The sequence below is a fragment of the Cibotium barometz genome, chromosome 23 (genome assembly GCF_041138505.1).
Source record: "Cibotium barometz isolate CiBa-2024 chromosome 23, ASM4113850v1, whole genome shotgun sequence".
NCBI classification, from domain to species: domain Eukaryota; kingdom Viridiplantae; phylum Streptophyta; class Polypodiopsida; order Cyatheales; family Cibotiaceae; genus Cibotium; species Cibotium barometz.
The window spans coordinates 36,812,418-36,818,865 of record NC_141068.1 but is presented as its reverse complement, the minus strand read 5'-3'; positions in this window follow the sequence as shown (position 1 = coordinate 36,818,865).

Genomic DNA, 6,448 nt, shown 5'->3' with positions numbered 1-6,448 from the left:
TGGATTCAACTTGAAAAAACCCACTCTTGTCCTTCCTTATGGTTGCATTTAGTCCATTCGTTACTACCTTTAACCACTTCACATCACAGATAAACATGTCAAACCTTCTAAAAGCAACCTTGATGATGTTTTGAATAGTTTTATTAATCAACCATGCCAACTTTTGCATTTAAGTCACTTGCACTTGATCGGCTTTCTTCCATGAAGTTAGCCTTGACACTACTTTCAAGTTTTTCTTTTACGATCTATTCGTTCTCTCAAAAATGACCGTTGTGTGATCAAAGTGGACCATATTTATTAATGAGAATGTAGTCAAGGAGACCAATCACTTACATGCCAATCACAACCTTTTGTAAGATCCTTCTCCTCCTCAGTCCACCATCATGTTTTTCTTGTGTTATTATTGCATCAAATCATCTACTTGTTGAAGGGAATGCAGGTAGTTGTGTTATAAGATCCAGAGGGTATGGTAGGTTTCTTGTTGTTTGACTCGTTCTAAAATTTTATCGAGCAATGATACATTGTGCATTGACCTCCTCGTATCTTTGAATCCATTTAACCATAACCTTTGAGTTCAAGATGAAAACTTTATTGATCGTATCTCCTAAGGTGGTGTCCATCATCCTTACAAGCCCATTTCATTGTGGCACTTTCCCAACTACTTTATCATCTTCTTCATGGCTCCATAGGCAAGGCATCTTTGGGTTAGATGTACTGAGAGAAATGTTGTTATGTAAACAAGATATTCTTCTACAAGCCACCCTTCACCCATACTACCCTCTGGGTGAGCTCGTTGATAAATAAATCCCTTTAGCGTTTTCATGAATCTCTCTAGAAAAAACATCCAAAACGACTATGGACATTCCCTGTAACTATAACCTCGTCAACGACATGAACTAAGAGGTGCATTTGGATGGTCAAGATACTTGTTTGTAGAAACATTTCAACCATGCACATGGCCTTGATGGAGTTTAGACATGCTAACTCCTAGGTATCTCTCCTTATTTCCTTAGTGGAGATCCAATGCACCAATGGGCTAATGGTAGCTCTTATAACTATGGATAGTCCCTGCAACTACGTCGTTGACGACATGAACTAAGAGGTGCATTTGACTTGTCAAGATACTTGTTGGTAGAAACTTTTCAACCATTCACATGGCCTCGATGAAGTTTAGACATGTTGACTCCAAGGTATCTCTCATTATTTCTTTGGTGGAGATCCAATGCACCAATGTGCTAATGGTAGCTCTTATGTCTTTAGTGAGGCATCCCTTTATTGCAATTGCAATGTTCCACAAATTGTAGAAATTTGTGCCAATCATGGATCTTAAAGCCGCACGCTTGTCATCCTTTGTAAATGCACCCTTTAGGTAATACATACATCCGATTGGGGTGTGAAACTCTAGAATGGCTCTCTTTACCTTTTTTTCCTCCAATTTACTTAAGACCCACCACGGTGCTTTAGGTAGCACCACTTTTACCCATTAGGTCATGATTGTGGCCACAATTCTTCCATACGGCCCCCTTTAGATCATCCCTTTGACCCTTGATTTTTTTAGCTCCACTTATGTTTTTACAAAGCACATCAGCTATATTCTTAAATATGTGCATTAGGTCTAGTAGATGATTAATAAGAAGATCACTCTAATAAAGAAGTTATGAAAAATGGAGAACCTCTTCATTCTTAGGGTTGCAAAATTTTCACTATCCCCCTAATCTTTCTTCTAGTCACTTGTCTTTAAACATGGATATGTTAGCCTAGATTTCCCTCTCATAATACATGATCCATCGTACACTGTCTTTTAGAGTGATGTAGACTAACGAGCATCCAATCGAGGTCCACATAATGGGCATGCATTATATCTAGATATAGTAAACCCTTTAAAAAATTATAAACAAATATTATATACCAACAAAAAAAGGTATATGTAATAGCTCAGAAGGTTAATTAATTACTTACTTGAGCAATCTCCATAGCCTGGCAAATCATGCATAGTCCACATAAGTGTACCTTTCATAGTTATAACTCTTTGCCCATAGCACTTAGACATATCATGGATTTGAATGACATCCTAAAGTGTTTGAAGCTCCTCTATTAATGGGACCAAGTATATATCCATGTTCTTTACTTTGTACTTCCCTCTAATGGGACTATCAATGATAGCAAGGGGTGCACCTTATTTATTTCCAGCCATGGTGAAAGGTTATAATTCACAAGGTAGACATGCCGTGTGCTCTACGATGTATTCTATAGAATAAATTGATTCACACCATCCACTGTTAGCACCCCCAGATGAATGATATGAGGCTCTTCCTTAAAAATAGGCCATTTCTCCTCAATGTGTCTCCACGCAAGGAAATCGACGGGTACATGTATGACATTATCTGTGGATATAGTAGACCAATATCATTCATTAAACTTGTTATATATTTTCACTTGAACATGTGTTTTATCATTGGTATGATAGGGAAGTGTCTCAAAATGTTTGCAAGAACCTTTTGTCCTTGAACATCTATCATGTATGTGAGTACCCCACAACTTGGACATTCTACAAGATGGGTAAATTCATGTCGGTAGAGGACACAATCATTGGGATAAGCATGGATACAATTGTAGTCCATGCCCATTGCACACTTAACAATATTTTGGCATCCATAGGAGAGCTCGGCATCTCATTTCCATCCAAAAATATTTGGTTCTTTAATAACCTACCAAGATTAAATATTTATGCTTATAATAAACACCATGTAGATTATACACAAAAGAAAATTACATCAACTGCATGCCATACACACCTGAATAGATCTAATACGCTTGAATCAGATCACCCAAACATTGATTATAAGTTCAAGATAGATAGACATGTGCATAATTTGGATATATGAGCTTGAGAATAAAGTAGATGTGAGAGGTTACACAATTCCTCATTTGCGTGTGCTATATATCGATGCCGTACTATGCTACCATCCTCCTCACCCATGATCCCACGGTCGATGGCTTATAAATTTTTTAAATGTTTCCAACATCTCGTCCATCGTAGTCTCCTTAACGTATCGAGAACGTGTCATCATTTGAGGTGGTTGGATGAGTTCCTTATGGAGTACCATCTTGTATATTTTTCCTTGTTCGGTGTCCTATCATGAAAATAGTATTTGGTAGTGTCCTGTTGGGCTATATTTACATATATTAAAAAGGCTAATCAATGTTACTAGGGTCTTTGTGGGAGTGAAAATTTAGATTTTGTATACATTTAACTGGGCATATACCATGCATATGTTGAGAAAACGTGGTGCTCATGCTAGATCAAGTGTGTGGAGAGAGGAGAGACACAAAATACAAGAATAATATCTTGCTTATTAAGTTGCTTATACATACAACTAGGCCTTGCTCATATACAAAATGCCTCATGGCTTCACCTTTAAATAGGTGAACAAGTGGACCTCAAGTCCATTCACACTCACACCCTTCTCTCACCCTTCTACATAACCTTAGTCTCTTAATACCCCCCCTCAATACCAACTATGGAAGGATGGAATAGGTGGTATTGGACCATAGGATGCCTTTATAACATTAGGCGTACAAGGTTTGGAGTATAGGTGTGATTATCTAGGATTTTTCAAGTATATTCCTAGAGCCTTAGAGGCTAATACAATGTTGCCTTCTAAGTCTTTATTTGTTGTCGATGAAGATGTACACCTCAATGATGGTGCACTGGGCTCTTTGTGTTTGCTTGACTTCTTGTAGATGACATGCTTTAGACGTACATGCCATTGCTTCCACCACATGCTTTCCACCTTGACCATTCTCACACAATGATCATGACAAGGCTGCCACCCTTGCTTAAATGGTTTGCTTATAGATGTTCCTCCAACATGCTTTATGCTTCCTTGAATAATATATCTCCTCCATGAGTAATGAGGTAGATTTAAATGGGGAAGGGAAAGGGAGGGTCTTACCACTTGCCTTATGGATTGGTCAAGGGCAGTGTCTACTCCACAACTACAATAGCTTTTATGCATGTTGGTTAAATGATACCCTTTAGGGTTTGAAGTTACAAGCTTAATGAGTAATTGGTTGAGGTAAATACTCAAACAAATAAGGTTTATCATCTTTGGCTCAAGAAGGAGAGGACATGGCTCATAATGTTGCCAAGGCCTCTTACAAAAGTAATGCCAAAAGATGCTTAAAATCATGACAACCAATAAGGTAGAGCATATAGGGATTCTATGCTCAACCTTACAACTCATCTTATATGATGAAAATGTAGAATATGCAACGGAATGACATGCCTTGGGCATGCCATAAGCCATATGTTTGGGCACATGTACATTAAGTGCTCATCTTCAATGTTTATGTGTATTACCCTTGAGGCCCTTGTTTGTAAGAGGCATAGGCATGCCATAAGCCATATGTTCTCACCTTCATATTCTACATTTTCAGGGCTTGGAAGGTGAGAACATATGGCTTATGGCATGCCTATGCCTCTTACAAACAAGGGCCTCAAGGGTAATACACATAAACATTGAAGATGAGCACTTAATGTACATGTGCCCAACTTTAAGAACACTAAAAAATCCGAGTTTTATGATAAAAAACCAGAATTCTTCAACCTCTTTAGCTTATGAGATGAAGACAATTGGTTCATGGTTGCACCATTTCTTTTTGGAAGAAGCGGTTTGTCGATGAAGACTTGAATGTGACCTCCTCCTTTGATGGTTAAGACCACCTTAGTGTTGAGCAACACTTTAGTTGATGATTAATATCACCATTAGTGTGTATAAAACACAATTAGTGCTAAAAAGCACATTTTTAGTGTCAAATGACACTTATTTTGGTGATTAACTCACCATTAGTGTTTAATAACACTATTAGTGTTTAAGAACACTTTAAAATTAACCTCCCTTTGCTGGATTCATAGCTTAATTAGTGTTAAACAATGCAATTAGTTCTTAGAAGCACACTTAATCACTTTGAAAGCTTAAAAATTGATGTTGATGTTGAAACTTGACGGGCATGAGGCTTATGGCTACCTCATGTGGATGAGAGCCACTTCAAAATCAAGATACAGATCAGCAATACTCATTCACACTCACACTTGAGTGATTAGAGGAAGGGAGTAGTTGATTAGAGCAAGAAAACCCAAAAAACAAGCTTTAATGGAGAGCTTGAGGGAAAGGAAGAACCACTGCCTGGCTGATTTCCGGCACGTTCGTGGTCGTTTTGAGCTTAGATTGCAGCTATGGAGTCCTCATACATTGGGCTACCAAAGCCCTAAGACTACTTGCCTTATTGTGGTCTACAGCCAAAGCAATGGCTGTACGACTAGCGCAGCAGTAGGTGGCGGCTTCAGACAGCAATGCCGCGTCGAATGCAGGACTAATCACCCAATTGGCAATACGATTAGATTTGCCGGCAGCTCCTCTACAACTTTCATGAAGAATTCTGTTACATTCCCGTAACGCCGCTACGGGCATTACCACAAGAGGGGACGGCCTCTGGCTCACCACCCAGCCATAGAGGAAGAATGAGGATTGCCCCTCATCCCCCAGGCTATATAGTGTGTGGCCTGCCGTCCACACTAGCCTGGCCGCCCATGACTCCACATGGGCGTCCTCTCCCACTGAACCCCGGATATAGCCATCCGGTCTGCCGTCGGTCCACAGGCATTACAGCCTACGTGACATTACCCCCCCCTTAAGAAGAGTTTTCGTCCTCGAAAACAAACTGGGGAAACCTTTTGGAAATTGCACTACGGCATTCCCAGGTAGCTACCTCCTCATCCCTATCTATCCATTTAACAAGTACCTCCTGGTACACTTTATGTCGGGTTTGTCTGTCTCGATACCCAAGAATCCTTTCCGGTTCATGTGGTATCTTTGGTGGAGTGATCAATTCCACCAAAATCTCGGAGAAACTGCGTTCTCTAACCCGTGAACTGATTTCTTCAGTTTACTGACATGGAAGACAGGATGGACTTGAGAACTCTCCGGTAACTCAAGTTTGTAGGCTACGTCCCCAATCTTCTTAAGGACCTTGAAAGGACCACAATATCTAGGAGAAAGTTTATCACACTTTCCCGTTTTCATGGTTGCTGACTGCGCAGGAACCTTAAAAAATACAAAGTCACCTTCTGCAAAGGTCACTTGTCTGCATCCTTTATCTGAAATGTTTTAACGCGATCCTGTGCGCTACGAATGCTCTCGCGTACAGCTTTGAGCATATCATTCATATCTTCAAGGAAATCCTTGACAGATTGAATCTTCTCCTTTTCTAGGCCTACAGTCATCGGAGATCTCGGCTGGAATCCATACATTAAAATGAATGGTGTAAATCCAGTCTCGCTGAGTGTTTGGAGCTGTTATAGGCAAACTCCAATAAGGGCAAGTACTCTTCCCAATTAGATTGCTTCTTACTAACATAAGAACGCAACATATCCTCGAGTATTTGG